Consider the following 20,784-nt stretch of genomic DNA (forward strand, 5'->3'; position numbering starts at 1 on the left):
ATGACCATTTTTTCCACCCCTAATGAAATTACATAGGAGAGCAGATAATACATAAGATTCGTTCTCTTTTACGACCTCCATTTTAGAGGGTGAACTCGTTCCCTTTTATGATTACTTTTTCAACCCCTATTTGACCATTTTAACATAGCAGAAATGACATAAGCATGTCCTCAAACTACTGACCATCGTGAACAAAGGTCAAACTCGAAAACGAAACAACATATCGAGGTGCTGTTTCCACATTTAGCAATTGGTCATCAAAAAAGTACTGACCATCAAGGTCAAAGGTCAAAACTCGAAAACGGAGCCACATACTCAGGTGCTGTTTCCACATTGAGTAATAGGTCATAAGGTACCACAAGTTCCAAAATAGTGGCCATCGAGGTCAAAGGTCAACATACTTAAAACCTAATTACTCGAAAATGGATCCACATATTGAGGTGGTGTTTCCACATTGAGTAATAGGTCATCAGGTACCACAAGTTCCAAAATAGTGGTCATCGAGGTCAAAGGTCAAAATACTTAAAACCCAATAACTCGAAAACGAAGCAACGTATTGAGGTGCTGTTTCCAAATCTAGTAATAGGTCATCAAGTAGTGCAAGTTCCAAAATAGTGACCATCGAGGTCAAAGGTCAAAATACTTAAAACCTAATAACTCAGAAACGGATCCACATATTGAGGTACTGTTTCCAAATCTAGTAACTGGTCATCATCTACTACAAGTTCCAAAAATAATGACCATCGAGGTCAAAGGTCAAAGTACTTAAAACCTAATTACTCGGAAATGGATCCACGTATTGAGGTGCTGTTTCCAAATCTGGTAATTGGTCATCAGGTACTACAAGTTTCAAAATAATGATCATCGAGGTCAAAGGTCAACATACTTAAAACCTAATAACACGAAAACTGAGCCACATATTGAGATGCTGTTTCCACATTTAGTAATCGACCACCAACTACTACAAGTTCCAAAATAATGATCATCGAGGTCAAAGGTCAACATACTTAAAAACTAATGACTCGAAAACTGAGCCAAATATTGAGGTGGTGTTTCCACATTTAGTAATAGTTCATCAATCACTGCAAGTTCCAAAATAATGACCATCGAGAGCTTGTAAACGGAGCAACGGATAAATTTTGTACAAAGCAGTAAAAGTGAAGGAGGAATAAATTTGAGTGGCCTATTGAATTTTGTACCAACGAGAAATGTCATTTTTTCTAGACCATGTTCTAATACTTAAACAAACGAAGGGGTGAATTTCAGTGACCTATTCAATTTTGCACCAACGAGAAATAATTGCGTATTTGAAACAAACAATCGGATAAATTTAACCGGCTCAGAAGTTCAATACTATTTTGTACTCTTGAGTGAGCTTTCCAATTTTGTAGCAAGAAGGACCATTTTTTTTAAACTAACTCAGAATTTCATTTCATTTTTGTAATACTCAAATTTGGATGAAGTGTTTAGTTTTGTACGAACCAGAAAAATTTGATTGGATTATTTCATTAGGTACCAACTGGAAAAAGTGAAGGGCCATTATTCAAATAAACGAAGCAATAGAGTATTTAATTTTTGTACCAAGTAGAAAAAAAGAAGTGAAGTATGAATAAAATTTAGATGGACTATTTTCTTTTGTATCAATCAGAAAAAAAAAACGAAGAGCCATTTTAACAAGTTCATTATTTCGATGTACTACGTTTTATACCAACGAGAAAAAATGAACTAGCTGAATATTTAAATATACGAAAGAACAAATTTAAGTGACCTATTCAATTTTGTACCAATGAGAAATGGCTCTGCAAAAGGCGAAGAAGGACTATTTTATATAATTTTACTACTCAAATAAACAATGGAGTATTTAGTTTTGTACCATTTTGGAGTATTCAAATAAACAAAGTAATGCATTTGAGTGAGCTATTTAATTTGAAAAACCGAAGTTGAGTATATTATACCATTTTGTACTACTCAAATAAACGAAAGAAAAAACGAAAAAAGACCAATTTAACTAGCAGCTCAGAATTTATATACGTTTTGTTTAGGTGTCCTATTTTTGTACCAGCGTAAAATGCCTTTTTAACCAGCTCAGTAGTATTCAAATAAAAAAAAAAAAAAACCGAAGAAGGATCATTTTAACTAGCTCAGAATTTCTGTACTTTTGTGCCATTCAAACAAATGAAAAAACTAAATTTGAATGGAGTATTATTTTTTGTGCCAAGCAGAAAAAGGAAAGAATTTGTACTGACAAGAAAAGGCAAAGAAGTTACCTTTGTACTAGCCCAATGAACGAAAGAGCAAATTTGGGTGTTCTACTTTTTTTATACCAAACAAAGAAGAACCATTTTGTACTACTCAAATAAACTAAAGAAAAAGCAAAAAAGACCTTTTTAACTAGCGCAGAATTTATGTAAGAATAATTTCGATGTTCTACTTTTTATACGAACGAGAAAAAATGAACTAGCTGAATATACGAAAGAATAAATTTAAGTGATCTATTCCATTTTGTACCAAGGAGAAATGCCATTTTTATCTAGCTTAGAATTTCTAGTGCATGTTGTATTATTTTAAACAAAACGAAGGGCTAAATTTGAGAAAGCGAACATGAACCATTTTACTCAAATTTGGATGGAGTATTTAGCTTTGTATGAACCAGAAAAAAAAGTAAAGAAGAACCGTTTTAACTAACTCAGATCTTTATACCATTTTGTACTATTTTTTGTACCAATCAGAAGAAAATCAAAGAAGGGTCATTTTAACTAGCCAAGCAAAAAAAAGGAAAGAATTAACACTTTGTACTAACCAGAAAAGGAGAAGGAGGATCAGCATTCTATACTTTTCGTGCCATTTATTAGGGTGTCCTATTTCTTTTTTTACCAACAAGAACCATTTTTAACTGACTTAGAATTTTATACCTTTTTGAAAAATTTGTATCAAATCGAAAAAAGCAAGGAAATATTTGTGTTTTTGGTCTACCAAATTTCTTGGCCATGTTGTACTATTTAAACAAACAAAGGAATAAATTTGTGTGACCTATTCACTTTTATAGCAAGCAGAAAAAGGAAAGAATAAATTTGAGTGGCTTAAGCAAAGAAGGTCAATAGTAACTAACGTACTAACCAGAAAAATCGAAGAAGGTCCAATTTAGCTAACTCAGAATTTTATACCATTTTGTACTAATCAAATAAACGAAGGAATAAATTTTTGTGACCTATTCAGTTTTGAAAACAAGCAGGAAAAGAAAAGAATTAACATTTTGTACTAATCAAATAAACCAAGGAATAAATTTAGATTGCCTATTTAGTTTTGTACCAACCACGAAAAAAAGCGAAGAAGTTCCATTTTAACTAGCTCAATATTTCTGTACCATATTAACTAACTCAAAGAAACGAAAGAATAAATTTTGAGTGGCTTAAGCAAAGAAGGTCAATTTGTACCTTTTGTGCTATTAAAACTGAGTGACCTATTCAATTTTCTACCAAGTAGAAAAAATTTTGTTTGCAATTAAAAAAAAACGGAGAAGGTCTATTTTATGTACATTTTGTACTACTCAAATAAACAAAGAAATACCATATTCTGCTACTCAAACAAACGACGGAATAAGCTCAGAATTTCTATACCTTTTTGTGTTATTCAAATAAACGAAGGAATAAATTTGTGTGACCTATTCACTTTTATACCAACCATGAAGGTCCATTATACCATTTTGTAATACTCTATTTCATTTTTGTAACAATCAGAAGAAAACAGCTCAGAATTTTATACCTTTGTGGTGTTACATTTTGTATATTTTTATGTCATCCAGAGAACAATTTAAATTGACTCTCCTTGACAATTCAGTTGCCAGAGTCCAATGTTTGTAATATTACAGTACTACAAATTGATCCAGTTAACAGTTCAAGTTGTTCTATTCTTACGCAATCAAATGCATATGCTACAGTGGGCTCAGTTTTCATTTACAGAATTAAATAATTGTTTATCTTTCTCTAAAAGCAATTCTACTATTTTGTTGATATAATAATCACACTCTGTAATGTATTCATATACCAGATTAAATTTTTTCTCCAAAGTATAAGTGTTCTTAATATTACAACCTTTAAAATGCTTCTCTCATTTCACGTTTAATCAAGATCGTTCACACCTTTTGCAATAATTCGTAATCATTCTGCAGCAAACAGTTGTGATCTTTTTCATTCTCATTATGTTTAGAACATGCTTCACATAATAATACTGAATTTGGTGTATACTCATTAAATAATTGTATAACACATGTATCACTAATACTTTGACTAGTACACTCGCACTCATTACTTCCAGTTCAAAACAGGTAATATTTGAAACACTGTCATCATCACTTTCCGGGAGTATTTCATCATTATATTTATTATAGCGTCTAAAATAATACACTTCTTCTATTTCTTGTGTTGGATATATGATTCTGATTTTATCACGTAATTCATCTGGCAAATCGGGGTCAGACGGGTGAATTAACAGTATAGGTTTTTCGTTTTCACGCTGAATTTCTTTTTCTCTAGGTGAAACATAAGCCATTTCCATGCTAGTCATTTTTTTACTCTTCCGCAAAAACAAATCAAAGGCAATATAACATCATGATGTATGTTCTATTATTTCCAAATATACTCCATAATCTTATATTCCATTATAATAAAATACATAAATGCAAAAATATATATTTGTCTTTTTGACTTAGACGAGGAAGGAAAGTCTAAAAATAATTGAATCGTCGAGCAATAGGCAGTATACTAGCAATACAAATATTAAATATCTGCAGCACTCTTTATAGATGGTATGAAACATGGAACTTTGAAAACTTTTCTTACTTTGATATGATCTCTTCTTCTGCTGTGATCAAAAATGGTCATGCATGATGTTACGCAAATTACTATGGAGTCTGTTCTACACAATTATAACGCAATTCTGGTTTGTTAAATCTCACGTTCAAATATTTTATGAACCTTACTTAGTGACGGGAGAGTCAATTTAAATTGTTCTCTGGATGACATAAAAATATACAAAATGTAACACCACAAAGGTATAAAATTCTGAGCTGTTTTCTTCTGATTGTTACAAAAATGAAATAGAGTATTACAAAATGGTATAATGGACCTTCATGGTTGGTATAAAAGTGAATAGGTCACACAAATTTATTCCTTCGTTTATTTGAATAACACAAAAAGGTATAGAAATTCTGAGCTTATTCCGTCGTTTGTTTGAGTAGCAGAATATGGTATTTCTTTGTTTATTTGAGTAGTACAAAATGTACATAAAATAGACCTTCTCCGTTTTTTTTAATTGCAAACAAAATTTTTTCTACTTGGTAGAAAATTGAATAGGTCACTCAGTTTTAATAGCACAAAAGGTACAAATTGACCTTCTTTGCTTAAGCCACTCAAAATTTATTCTTTCGTTTCTTTGAGTTAGTTAATATGGTACAGAAATATTGAGCTAGTTAAAATGGAACCTCTTCGCTTTTTTTCGTGGTTGGTACAAAACTAAATAGGCAATCTAAATTTATTCCTTGGTTTATTTGATTAGTACAAAATGTTAATTCTTTTCTTTTCCTGCTTGTTTTCAAAACTGAATAGGTCACAAAAATTTATTCCTTCGTTTATTTGATTAGTACAAAATGGTATAAAATTCTGAGTTAGCTAAATTGGACCTTCATCGATTTTTCTGGTTAGTACGTTAGTTACTATTGACCTTCTTTGCTTAAGCCACTCAAATTTATTCTTTCCTTTTTCTGCTTGCTATAAAAGTGAATAGGTCACACAAATTTATTCCTTTGTTTGTTTAAATAGTACAACATGGCCAAGAAATTTGGTAGACCAAAAACACAAATATTTCCTTGCTTTTTTCGATTTGATACAAATTTTTCAAAAAGGTATAAAATTCTAAGTCAGTTAAAAATGGTTCTTGTTGGTAAAAAAAGAAATAGGACACCCTAATAAATGGCACGAAAAGTATAGAATGCTGATCCTTCTCCTTTTCTGGTTAGTACAAAGTGTTAATTCTTTCCTTTTTTTTGCTTGGCTAGTTAAAATGACCCTTCTTTGATTTTCTTCTGATTGGTACAAAAAATAGTACAAAATGGTATAAAGATCTGAGTTAGTTAAAACGGTTCTTCTTTACTTTTTTTTCTGGTTCATACAAATCTAAATACTCCATCCAAATTTGAGTAAAATGGTTCATGTTCGCTTTCTCAAATTTAGCCCTTCGTTTTGTTTAAAATAATTCAACATGCACTAGAAATTCTAAGCTAGATAAAAATGGCATTTCTCCTTGGTACAAAATGGAATAGATCACTTAAATTTATTCTTTCGTATATTCAGCTAGTTCATTTTTTCTCGTTCGTATAAAAAGTAGAACATCGAAATTATTCTTACATAAATTCTGCGCTAGTTAAAAAGGTCTTTTTTGCTTTTTCTTTCGTTTATTTGAGTAGTACAAAATGGTTCTTCTTTGTTTGGTATAAAAAAAGTAGAACACCCAAATTTGCTCTTTCGTTCATTGGGCTAGTACAAAGGTACCTTCTTCGATTTTTCTGGTTAGTACGAAAAACAGGTCACTCAAATTTATCCCATCGTTTGTTTAAATAGTACAAAAAGGTACAGAAATTCTCAGTTAGTTAAAATGGGTCTTCTTCGGTTTTTTCTGGTTAGTACAATTTTGTTCTTTCGTTAAAATACTCAGCTACAAAATTAAATAGCTCACTCATATTTATGCCTTCGTTTATTAGACTAGTTTAAAACGATATAAAATGATCCTTTTTTTGCTTATTCCTTTGTTTGTTGAAATAATACAAAATGGTATAAAATACTCAACTTCGGTTTTTCAAATTAAATAGCTCACTCAAATGCATTACTTTGTTTATTTGAATACTCCAAAATGGTACAAAACTAAATACTCCATTGTTTATTTGAGTAGTAAATTTATATAAAATAGTCCTGTAACAATCACTCCACGGAGCAATTATTATTCTATACATTTTCTTATAATAAATGTTTGGGAAAGCCAAAATATTTTTTTTTACGAGTTAAACATCCCTTCTCTTAATCTTCGAAAACCGTTTGCCAGCGAGTTCCAGAAAATACGGTTAATTGTATTCTACTCCTTCTTGGTTGAACCGACCACCCACGTCACTGAGAAAGGCCAGAAACGTTCCTTCGCACTTTGGCTACGAAGAAAGCACACCACTCCAGTTAAAAAAAAAAAAAAAAAAAAAAAAGAAAGAAGCAGAAAAGTGGACAGTGGTCTCCAGAACTAACTGTCATCTAGTTGAAACAACGCCACCCTTCCAACGGACTTTTTGGAAGGGGGACATAAGCCACCAATACAACGACGAGTTTGCACTTTTAAAATAAAAGAAGAAAATTGAAAAAGAAACACCCGGGTGAAGTCAGTCAGTTCGAACTCCGCGGCACTAGAGGACTAACAAGTGATAACGAAACTACACACACATACACGCATTTTTTTTAATTGTAGTTAAGTGAAGTGCACACGCAATATGCATTGCTAAACAACTTCAAAGTGGTGCTTTGTTCGAGATTCATCCGGGTGTCGATATCACTCACACATATACAAACTCTACACATATGTATATATATATATTCTGCTAGCGATCTTTTTTAATTCTTGTAAACGAGCAAGGAAATTAACGTGGTAGTGGCTCATTTTCTATTTTGTGTCCACATGTTTAATGTAAGTGAGATCAACTGTATATCAACTCAACTCAATTAAAACGAGATTCTCAGTGATGTGGGTTGGAAATTTAAGAGGAACGAAATGCAACCAGGATATTAATACCGGCAAAAGACCAGAGACAATGAGGAGACCCTTGTTTCGGGATCCGAGATGTAATGGTGAAGCACAGTTTCCTAAGAAAGAAGTGGGACTACTAGAGGAAACAGCCCTCATCATATTCATGGAACATCAAAAGCATGTAAGATTTATGAAGATACTCGAGGTAAGACGTTTCCATTTCCTTATATTAAACAAACAATTAAGCGTGCGAGGGACATCTCTGAGTCATTCGCCCACTGTTATTACTATTGATTCCACCACCTTTTTGCGGCAATTCCACACCAAATCATGTGTTTGCGGAATGACCTCCAAGTTAATTATTCTAGAAATCAATGAACATTAGTTCCCAGGACGTGAATTAAGTATTCAATATTTTTTTAAAGTGCAAAAACTATAAACTTGCTTATATCATTCAGATTTTCAAAGACTGTGATTTTTTTTATCTAACTGATTTATTCTATAAATGGACATTAATTTCCACGGATCATGTAATTGTATTGTTTCATTATTATTTTTTTTATATCAAATTAAAAACTATTATTTTCATCAGAGTTTTGAAGAGTGTTATGTCTAATCCAGTCAATTTATTACGAATATTCTTGTATTTTTTTTATTATTTTTTTATTTGTATACTTTTGTCCAATATGTATATGTTTATTTCCTGTGCGTATCGACAACATATTTAAGCAATTTGATATTCAGTGATGTTAATTAAATTATATGTATATGTGTTTATGCTTAACGAGACAGATTTCTATCGATTCAAACTTCAAATCTCTTCTTTCACATGACTAGTCATTACAAAATTAAACACCATTCTAATTTTTCCTACTATCCCTTAAAGTCTCTTCTCATAGATAGCCAAGGCCGAGGCAAAATAACCATTATTATTTATTCTAATAAATCAACTGGTTGTTCAACTCATTTTAAAAAAATAATTTATATAGAGTTGACTACTTTGTATGTAAAAGAAATTTATATTTTTGGTTTTAACAAAAGAAATCGAGACCAAAAGCAATTCTAGACAAAAGCATAAAAATGTGATATTTCAGTTTAAAAACAACAAGAGTATATTTTCAAAGTATCACTAAAATTATACACCTTGTGTGTTTTCATTATTTATTTAAATGTTGTAAACTACTTGTGGCTTATTAGAACATCATTCTAAATAATTATTATTACTGCATTGGAAAGGAGGAAAGGGGGCTTGAATCAGCTTTTAATATTTAACAAGATTAAATCCTTTCACGGTCATAATATTTTTTTTAAATCCAAAATTAATTATTACCAGATTCATATCTGTTGTAATACTAGAAGCGGTTCAGTATTCCTTTTCGTTCCTTTTTAGTGCTTTGTTGTTATAACTTCGATTTGGATTATTAAATTTAAAGTTTGTTAAATTTCAAATTTATATATATATATATAAAAGTGAGATTTGTTAAATTCGCTTTCAAAATTGCCTTTTTCTAAAATTAAATTTTAACATTAAATTTGGCTGTTAACCAAAAAGGGTGTCTATTCATTTATGTATGTCAATAATTCACCCATTTCATTTCATGACTGAAAATTAGAGAACATTATCTATATCTGCATTACAGGTCGGTAATCAGAGTGATCTTCGGAAATTCAAAATTTCTTTCAGTACATTTATTACAGTATTATTATTATTATTATTATTATTATTATTATTATTATTATTAGTGCGTATTCTTATCAGAGACGAGAGCGTTTAGCTCTACGCTCGTGATAAGGCATTTCCGAAACTCACTCTGATCACCGCCTTATTGATTGCATTTCAGCTATGCAGCATGTGTTGTATAAAAGAAGATTTGGAACAAAGCATTTTCTTACACTTGTACTTGTAACATTTTTTTTTAATCCTCTCTCAAGACGTTCCTTTCTCTAAAGCCCTGGAATCCGTTGGAGAAGGGTGGGTCTTAGAGTGAGGTAGAAGACGATATATTTTTTTTTTCTTTTTTTTGGCGCACCGAGAGAACGAAATCTCGCCTCCGTACCATTTTTTTTTTGGCTGAACCGAGGTTCGACTCCAGACGGACTCAAACCCCGGTAAGGCTGAGTGTGATATTTTACAGTCCTTCTTCGCCTTTTGCTGAGCCATTTCTCATTGGTACAAAATTGAATAGGTCACTTAAATTTGTTCTTTCGTATATTTAAATATTCAGCTAGTTCATTTTTTCTCGTTGGTATAAAACGTAGAACATCGAAATTATGAACTTGTTAAAATGGCTCTTAGTTTTTTTTTTCTGATTGATACAAAAGAAAATAGTCCATCTAAATTTTATTCATACTTCACTTCTTTTTTTCTACTTGGTACAAAAATTAAATACTCTATTGCTTCGTTTATTTGAATAATGGCCCTTCACTTTTTCCAGTTGGTACCTAATGAAATAATCCAATCAAATTTTTCTGGTTCGTACAAAACTAAACACTTCATCCAAATTTGAGTATTACAAAAATGAAATGAAATTCTGAGTTAGTTTTAAAAAAAATGGTCCTTCTTGCTACAAAATTGGAAAGCTCACTCAAGAGTACAAAATAGTATTGAACTTCTGAGCCGGTTAAATTTATCCGATTGTTTGTTTCAAATACGCAATTATTTCTCGTTGGTGCAAAATTGAATAGGTCACTCAAATTTACCCCTTTGTTTGTTTAAGTATTAGAACATGGTCTAGAAAAAATGACATTTCTCGTTGGTACAAAATTCAATAGGCCACTCAAATTTATTCCTCCTTCACTTTTTCTGCTTTGTACAAAATTTATCCGTTGCTCCGTTTACAAGCTCTCGATGGTCATTATTTTGGAACTTGCAGTGATTGATGAACTATTACTAAATATGGAAACACCACCTCAATATTTGGCTCAGTTTTCGAGTCATTAGTTTTTAAGTATGTTGACCTTTGACCTCGATGATCATTATTTTGGAACTTGTAGTAGTTGGTGGTCGATTACTAAATGTGGAAACAGCATCTCAATATGTGGCTCAGTTTTCGTGTTATTAGGTTTTAAGTATGTTGACCTTTGACCTCGATGACCACTAATTTTGGGACATGTAGTAGTTGATGACCAATTACTAAATGTGGAAACAGCACCTCAATACGTTGCTTCGTTTTCAAGTTATGAAGTTTTAAGTATGTTGACCTTTGACCTCGGTGGACATTATTTTGGGACATGTGGTACCTGATGACCAGTTACTAGATTTGGAAACAGCACCTCAATATATGGCTCAGTTGTCGAGTTATTAGGTTTTAAGTATGTTGACCTTTGACCTCGATGATCATTATCTTTGAAACTTACAGTGGTTGATGAACAATTACTAAATGTGGAAACAGCACCTCAATATGTTGCTTCGTTTTCGAGATATTAGGTTTTAAGTATTTTGACCTTTGACCTCGATGATCATTATTTTGGAACTTGTAGTAGTTGATAACCAGTTACTAGATTTGGAAACAGCACCTCAATATGTGTCTCAGTTGTCGAGTAATTAGGTTTTAAGTATGTTGACCTTTGACCTCGATGACCACTATTTTGGAACTTGCACTAGTTGATGACCTATTACTAGATTTGGAAACAGCACCTCAATACGTTGCTTCGTTTTTGAGTTATTGGGTTTTAAGTATTTTGACCTTTGACCTCGATGACCACTATTTTGGAACTTGTGGTACCTGATGACCTATTACTCAATGTGGAAACACCACCTCAATATGTGGATCCATTTTCGAGTAATTAGGTTTTAAGTATGTTGACCTTTGACCTCGATGGCCACTATTTTGGAACTTGTGGTACCTGATGACCTATTACTCAATGTGGAAACAGCACCTGAGTATGTGGCTCCGTTTTCGAGTTTTGACCTTTGACCTTGATGGTCAGTACTTTTTTGATGACCAATTGCTAAATGTGGAAACAGCACCTCGATATGTTGTTTCGTTTTCGAGTTTGACCTTTGTTCACGATGGTCAGTAGTTTGAGGACATGCTTATGTCATTTCTGCTATGTTAAAATGGTCAAATAGGGGTTGAAAAAGTAATCATAAAAGGGAACGAGTTCACCCTCTAAAATGGAGGTCGTAAAAGAGAACGAATCTTATGTATTATCTGCTCTCCTATGTAATTTCATTAGGGGTGGAAAAAATGGTCATCAAAGAGAATGAATGAATACACCCTCTAAAATGATTATCTGTAGACCGTGGGTGTTCGATTGTAATCTTTGCTCGTTATGTTAAAATAAGGGTTGGAATGAGTTAAGTATTCTTATGTCATTTCTGTTATGTTAAAATAGGGGTTGAAAAATATGCTCATAAAAGAGAACGAGTTCACCCCTAAAATGGAGGCCTGCTATGTTATGTAGTCTTCTGCTCTTATGTGTGTTCGTAATCTTATGTTACCTACTATGTTAAAATAGTGCTATGTGTTATCTGCTCTTCTATGTGTTATCTGCTATGTTCAGAATAGGGGTTGGAAAATATGCTCATAAAAGGGAATGAATACACCCTTGTTATGTTACGTACTCTTATGTATTATCTGTTGTGCTGTGTGTTACGTAGTGTTATGTGTTATCTTCTCTTCTATGTGTTCGTAATATTATGTGTTATCTCCTATGTTAAAATAGGGGTTGAAAAATATGTTCATAAAAGAGAATGAATACACCCTTGTTATGTTACGTACTCTATGTGTTATCTGTTGTGCTGTGTGTTACGTAGTGTTATGTGTTATCTTCTCTTCTATGTGTTCGTAATCTTATGTGTTATCTCCTATGTTAAAATAGGGGTTGCAAAATATGCTCATAAAAGAGAACGAGTACACCCTTGTTATGTTACGTACTCTTATGTGTTATCTGTTGTGCTGTGTGTTACGTAGTGTTATGTGTTATCTTCTCTTCTATGTGTTCGTAATCTTATGTGTTATCTCCTATGTTAAAATAGGGGTTGAAAAATATGTTCATAAAAGAGAATGAATACACCCTTGTTATGTTACGTACTCTTATGTGTTATCTGTTCTGCTGTGTGTTACGTAGTGTTATGTGTTATCTTCTTTTCTATGTGTTCGTAATCTTATGTGTTATCTCCTATGTTAAAATAAGGGTTGAAAAAGTGCTCATAAAAGGGAACGAGTATACCCTCTAAAATGGAGGTCGTAAAAGAGAACGAGGTCACCCCTTAAAATGTGCTCATAAAAGAGAACGAGTTCAATTTGCTCTTCTGTATGTTCGTTATGTTACGTAGTCTGATGTTCTGCTGTTTGTTCATAGGGGTTGGAAAATATGCTCATAAAAGGGAATGAGTTCACCCCCTAAAATGTGACGTAAAAGAGAACGAATACACCCCTTAAAAGTGGTCATAAAAGGGAACGAATTCACCCCTAAAATGGAGGTCGTAAAAGACCGTGGGCTCACGGTGCACGGTGGTCATTTTCCCAGGGGCTTGTGAGTTGTTCAACACTGGCCCAGATCGATCCATTTTCTACTACTGTCACTCACTGGCGCAAATCCCGGCGTATGAGGGGGACATGTCCCTTCCAATCTTGGAACTGGGGGAATGCCATCCCAATAATCCGATTTGAAATGTGTTCTTTTTTTTGGCGGGGGGGGGGACACAAATGTGTCCTTTTTGTCAGTATATTATTAGTACAACTAAAGCGATCACATTGAAAGTTATTTTTATGAGATTTTGAACTTTCTTTGGGCGAATTCTATGCTTTCATGTTAAGGTAGTCCCCAACATTCAACGTAAGACCTTTATAAAGTTCTGAATGCACTGAATGAGTGAATTTAAAAAACTCAGCTTGAGATAATTATAGAACAAATTAATGTGTGGATTATGCTTATAGCCTATTTGAAGTAAAATAAGCAATTTTGCATTTTAGAAAATACTTTTCGTGAATAGTGTGCTTCCTGACTCGGCGCTGCCGAGGGACGTTGTCCTTCATACGTTGACAGGTTTTAAGATCATATGTGCCGGTACTAAGAGTAAATATGTAAATACATTAGTAAAACTATTAGTATTATTTCTTATCTTTCACGGTAACAAAAGTATTCAGTAAAATTTGGTTTTCCAACAACAGTTCAGTTCAGTCATTTGTTACTACCCTTCAAATAAGCATTCTGCAGAATAAACACCAGCAATAGCGTAAAAGTTCTTGTCAAATTTAAGAAGCTTAATGCTCCGAGCTCCCAAGACTACGTAACGCTTACTATTTTAAGTGCTGAACTCAAACTTCAGTATTAATGGAAGTTTCGATGTGCAATAAAGCAAGCTGCATTTTCAACGAAAACCCGTCGTGAAAGAAGTGTTCGGGAAATTGCCGCAATTGAACCCACAAGGCATCGGAAGTGAATACTTCAACAATAAAACTATTTATTTTACGCTGGAAGATATTTAATTTCATTTATGACATTTTGAAACATTTACTTTAATAAAATATGAATTATAGGCCTATCTTTGTTAATTGTTTTAAATTAATTTTCAGGAAAGAACCGTCTTGCAACAAATGCTCGGCAAATTCCCGTAATTGAACCCACAAAGCATCGAAAGTGAACTTTAACAATAAAATCATTTATTTTACGTTGAAAAATATTTATTTCATATAAGACATTTTGATGAATTATGTCTTAAATTAATATAGCTATTTGGTATTCATATTTGACGAACGTCACAGGCTCCTGGGATGACTCGATCTACATTTGTTTGTTTGTGTGCCTGTGTGGTGGTGTTCAACTTTTGGACTTTTAAATTTCAGGATACAAGCTAGAGACACTCTAAATCCTCTGTATAGATTTTTTCGGCATACCAACGTAAAATGACAAAATGGCGCCCTTTCTTTCTTTCTTCCTTTTTAAATAGCGGATATCCACGCTACAAAGGGTAGTTTTCGGTCTTTCCAGTTAAAAGTTTCAAACTAGAAGCACGAGAGATTAAATTAGCTGTATATATTTTGGCGGCATAAAGTTTTAAAATGGCGGCCATTATTGAAAATAGCGGTTATCCATGCTACAGGGTGCAATTTTCGGACTTTTTAAATTGAAATTTTGTGGGTAGAAGCACAAGACATTCAAAATTTGCTGTATAGATTTTTCGGCCATCCAATATAAAATTTCAAAATGGCGGCCATTTTTTTTTTAAACAGCAGTGAATAGAAAATTGTTGCAAGTTGTGACAATGATAATCTTGAAATGCAAATCATGTTTTAACCCCAAAGACATTGATATATTTCGAAAAAACCCAAAAAACCCACATGGGCCCAGGTGGGTTGGGTTTTTCAAAAATACCCGGGTTTTTTCAAAACCTGAGTGGACCTGAACCTAAAAACTCAACCTGCACAATTAATGTGACAAGCGTGATATTTACACGCAGGGCAATTTGTATATAATGATTATCTTTATGTACCGCCATCTGTAGAGGAGCAAGGCACAGTATACGAAGCTAGAATGTTCTCGAGATTTTCTTCTTTTTGTAAAATTAAACTGAACCTATAATTATTTCATGACGGCAGACACCCTATTTATTGCGCCGAAACTGTAACATAAAACGAAAGCGGACACTTTAGCATTACAAATTTCCGCCAACACTTTTTGTACATATCCTTCCAGACGGTTCTGAAGTTGTGGTCTGCACATGAAGCTTACAACAGTTATACTTTGTATTCTATAAGGAAAGAGAACGGTAATTTTTAACTAAATTTCCGAAATAGGGAACTTGTAAGAGCAAATAGGTCAAAGATTAGTCAAGAAGGGAAACTTGTATATACGAAAATGAATGACCCACCCCGGCCTATGCGCACTTCACCCGGTAGACATCAGTGGTGGGCGCAAAATCGGATTTTCGGTATTTAGGAAAACCGAAACTTGTTTTTGAGAATTTTCAAAAAAGTATTTCAACGACTCTGGTTTCGGTTATCTTCAAAACCGGTTCCAGGTTTTTTCCTAAATTGGTTCTAGGCTTGTGTATAGCGCGCTCCCTCCAGTTCTTTGTCACCGGAACTGAAGGAGTCACCACTACTACTACTACTACTACTTATATCGAGAACAGACCCCAACCAACCCCTGCGGGGCATCTAACCCGTTCCTACTACTACTATTGCTACTAACTACCACTACTACTACTACTATCGCTACTACTACTACTACTACTACTACTACTTATACTAAAACTTCCTTACCTCAAGATCTACATCTTAAATCTTTATAACATGCAATTCCGATTCATTATGAACTAATATAAATCGTTAGAATCACTATGATTCGTTAAAAATCACTGGGGGGAGCGGGCTATACTCAATCCTGGTGCTATTTCTGACCAGAATTGTTTTTCGTTGTCCTTTTGATGAAAGATGAAACCGGTTTTGGAGAAAACCGAAATGTCGGTTTTCCTAGAAACTGGTTTCCGTTTTTTTATATATAAAAACCGGTTTTGCCCATTCCTAGTAGACATATTGTTTGGAACCGAAAAGGCGAGTATTAGATCCTTGCACTTAGGCTGGAAAAGGAAATGACGAATTCACTTCACTCATCCATTACATGATAGGACACATATTCTTTAGCTGTAGGGAAAATATAGCACGCAACAGCATACCTAAGCTAATGGTGTCCACTTTACAATCACCAATTAATGAGAAAAACCTCTTGGTTTATTTTCCCACGAGCACACAGTCACTACATGTTCTAAAAGTTTGACATTTATCTCATGTAACACAGCATGACAACATTAACAAAAAATATATAAGTTTCGTATCCACCAGCTGAAAGTTATATGCACAATTTAAGTATGAAACAAGCATTGATACATTATTTAAACATTTCACTTATCTACTATATAATACATACCTTAACACTACATAAATAGACAAGTGGTACCACAACTATGCAATACAGCAAAGCAACGTTCAATTTCAGTGTCATACGCAAAATTTGATCAAGAGGGGTGGATGCAGGGGCGTCATTTCAGACTTCGACTAAGGGGGCAAGAGCACCACTGACATAAGACTACCACGTTTTGTACTAGAATATTAGTAGACAATCGATTAAAGTATCTATATTCCTCAAGCTATTGGGGGATGGGGAAATTGCCCCCTCCTGTCCCCCCTAAATGACCCTCCTGTGTGGATACAATTCTTCAATCTCAATATCATTTTATGATACATCTTCCTTTTGTACGTAACTTGTTAATATTATGAATTTATTATTCTACTAGTTGAATATACCCATGCTTCCCACGGGGGCTATATTTTTAAGTCAACGCCTGTGGGAGTATCACCATTGATCTCAGCGACCGCGAAAACTATGAATGTGATACTAATATCGGTCATTTTGGGCTATTTTTTACATGTCTCGGTATCTCCCTTCCCCGCTGACTCCCGGCCCGCATACAATTATAATTAAATTTGCAAGTCATCGCTAATGGAAGTGTCACCATTGATTTCAGCAACCGCGAAAACTATGGATTTGACACTAATATCGGTCATTTTGGTTTACTTTTGTGTGTCTCGGTATCTCCCCCCCCCCTCCGGTGACCCCGGCCCGGAGCCGAATAGCGTGAATTTGGAAGTTAATGCGATCGGAGTTTCACCATTGATTTCAGCGACCGCGAAAACTATGAATTCGATACTAATATCGGTCATTTTCTACTACTTTTATGTGTCCCGGTAAACGCCCCATGAGACCCCCCTGGTTCGAATTTTGACAAAAACGTTTAACTCTGGTTTGGAGCCTGGACCAAGATATTCGTGACTAAAATTTGGTAATTCTCGGTCAATTTGTCTGGTTTCCAATCCGGTTCCGATAAACGCCCCCCGTGGTTCGAAATTTGAAAAAAGGGCTTCGTCTTGATCTGGGGCCTGGGCCAAGGTAACCCTGACCAAAATTTGGTAACTCTCGGACCACTCGTCTGATCTCCAGGCCGCACTCAGACAGACAGACAAACACACAAACAAACTCTTTATTTTATTTATATTAGAAGATAGGTTGCTTTCAAGTGGGTTAGGGGGACAAACTCTCTTGCATACATTACTACGGACACAAATAAGAAGTAAGTGGCGTGATGGTTCTAGAAATAACTTTTAAAAAAATGCCTCACTAATTCTCTCTTTACGCTTCATCAAATTACATGTTTTGAGATATATGGAAATAAACCATTCGCACAGGTATGGTTGAGGGTTTCCACAAGAGATGACTGCAACGGACTTTACAATCGTTTCAGTAATTATTTCATATTTCTGCAAAATATTTTAATAGACAATATGACAACACTACATTTGACCCAGGTAAAGTTCACAGGGGCCACCAAAAATAACTGCTGGAAATTTGAATTATTTCACTCTTTAGCCCTACATATTTCTGCTAAATATTTACACTGTCCGACATGACTTTGATACAAGTAGGGTTCAGGGGCAGGGGGACATAATAGACGTCAAAAAATCCTAGACGGATGTACGGACTGTGTGATACCAACCACGTACAGATTTCAACTAGCTCAATTTGGTACTTATTTTAAAGTTTGACCCGTTATTGGCGCCCCTTTCTAGGAGCATTATTTCTATTGTACGAGTGAAATGAATTTATAGTTTACTTTGAGATGCAATATTGGCAGTAAAGACTAGAGAAATTTCTTGAATAATTTTCTGTACGGAATATGCAGCGTGATGTTATCATCAGTATCACCAACTCCAATGATAAGCCACTATATCAGCGCTAGTTATAAGTAGCTAGCGTTTTGCAATTATGTACAGCGATAGAATAATTATGTCGCGGGGAGGGGGTTGCAGTTTTACTATACGGATCCACAGATTGTAAAATGTACGGAAAAATTTGGGGAAGTCTTTAATTTGCCCATTTTAAGTCGAGAACAGAACCCAACGAACCCCTGCGGGGCTTCTAACCCGTTCTTACTCCCACTGCTACCCCTACACTAGGGTGACCAAATCGTCAACTAGAAAAAACGGGACAGCTTTTTATTTTTGGATAGGCTTCTCCCCTAAATATATATATTTTTGCCTCTCCGTTCTCTTGTCTTTCTCTGTATCTCTCATAAAAAAAGGGCAAATTTACACTTTTTCATTTTAAAACCTATTGAAAAGGTTGTGGAATTAATTAAGTAACAAGTAACTATGCGTATCAGCAACTAACAAAAAACGAAATTTTGAAAATATGGTTATAGTTAAGGAGCCGCACTTCCCATTTAGGGAAGGACGAGAAACGCCATACTTTCATTGACTATCTAGGATGTTAAAAAGTAGGTAATAGACTGAGTTCTTGCCCTTGTACTTAGGGTGTTTAGGTAGTGCAACAGTAAGATGTATCCTCGTGCACGGGAGATGAGAAGTAGCTGTTCTTAACTATTACCGAAAATATTACTAAAAATATAAGAAACATTCATCAATATCTGTCACCGGCAGAATTTACGACGAACTACTCTCAGCATCAGATTCCAACTTCCTTTATTTGTTTTTTCTTACTTTTCAACATTATTTTACTTACAACTAGTTTCCTTTTTACTTTCACTTTTATAGTTCTATGCTTTTGTTCCCCTTTCGTAAATGACAGTATGTTACCTGTTACTCAAATCACGGAAACCTCTGCCTCAGTCTTCCACCGCCCGAAACACAGTTTGTTTTTCATAAGACTTTGCGCCCTTTGCACTGTCGTCTGCGGAGTGGGGAGGCCTAGGAGGGAAAACAGTGCAGCCACCACATCAAATATCGCAAACGTCGTAACGACGTTGCTCAGTACTTAGACATATTTCAATATAATCACATAGCTTAGGAAATAATATAGATTAGGAAATTTTAGATTGGAAAGTTTTTTTGTACCCAATGTACATAAATACGGGACATTTTGGCGTCCCGGGAAATTTTATCGGGATACCGGGAATGGTAGTGAAAAAACGGGACAATCCCGTTTTTACGGGACAGTTGGTCACCCTACCCTTCACCTACTCCTATTACTACTTATACTCAGGGGCGTCATTTAGGGGGGGCAGGAGGGGGAAATTGCCCCCCCAAATAGTTTGAGGAGTACATATACTTTAATCGATTGTCTACTAATATAATACTACAAAACGTGAAAATCTTATGTCGGAAGTGCTCTTGCCCCCCCCCAAAGCGAAGTCTGAAATGACGCCCCTGCTTATACTATAGATCCGTATAGTAAAACTGCACGGGGGGTGGTTCAGAAATTTGAGAGCCCCTAAAGAAAATTTGTCGGACACCATTAAATCTATTGGTGACCATTTATAAACTACAGTAAGAAAATATCACAAACACTAAAACTATTATAAAACTTACTTCCGTCTTCATAACGTAAAAGGTTTCGAACTGCTTATTAAAATATTTTCATTCTGTTGTATGCAAGTATATGTTTCGCCTGCGTATATTAATATTTTCTTTCTCGTTTTATAATTATGATGTTTTACCAAGAAAGAAGACATTGTACAGCCACAGTCAATCACAGTAACACCGAAACTAAATTCCATTTTACTCGAATGTATTACTGTTTTTGTAATCCTCATACAGTGATTAATAACACATAAATATTGTATACGTTCCTAATGGCATATTGCTTCTACAAGAGATTAACACACTAATTAATACGTAACACTCAATTATAAACAACATCCACTACATTCATAATTCCGATACCGCTGCTTATTTTTTACCAACAGATGGCAGGGTAATTCGTTGCTTAGCTGAAAAACTAGCTGCGTTGGTTAAACACCGGGAAAGAATTTGCAGAAACAGCAAAAGTATTTCAAATAATAAGGAATATTTCATAAACTATGTATCCCTTTTGAATTTCAGATTATAATGTTAGTTACAATGAGATAATAGAATTCTCTTAGTATTAAACATGTCTAAATGCTCTTTAAATACAGTCAAATAAAATTTCGTAATTTTTTCATACTGTAAGTATTGATATTGTTGAAGTAAGTATATATTTCTTTTCTCACGATTAAAAAAAATC

The 20,784-nt window shown here is 34.2% G+C and overlaps 1 protein-coding gene across 8 annotated transcripts in view; it reads right to left on the reverse strand.

Moving 5' to 3' along the window:
* Positions 1-20,490, reverse strand: part of LOC145674372 (uncharacterized) — a 104,921-nt gene extending 84,431 nt beyond the window's left edge. For 4 of the 8 annotated variants that reach the window (XM_081744348.1, XM_081744341.1, XM_081744342.1 and 1 more), the window contains exon 1: positions 20,109-20,490. The gene's annotated coding sequence lies outside the window, so the exon portion shown is untranslated. Of the gene's footprint in view, positions 1-19,376; positions 19,450-20,108 lie in introns of those variants that run through there. The other 4 variants (XM_081744345.1, XM_081744343.1, XM_081744340.1 and 1 more) reach the window with 4 other exon arrangements.
* Positions 20,491-20,784: the final 294 nt, after the last annotated feature.

The sequence above is a fragment of the Thermobia domestica genome, chromosome 17, assembly GCF_964235325.1.
Source record: "Thermobia domestica chromosome 17, izTheDome1.hap1.1, whole genome shotgun sequence".
Taxonomy (NCBI): domain Eukaryota; kingdom Metazoa; phylum Arthropoda; class Insecta; order Zygentoma; family Lepismatidae; genus Thermobia; species Thermobia domestica.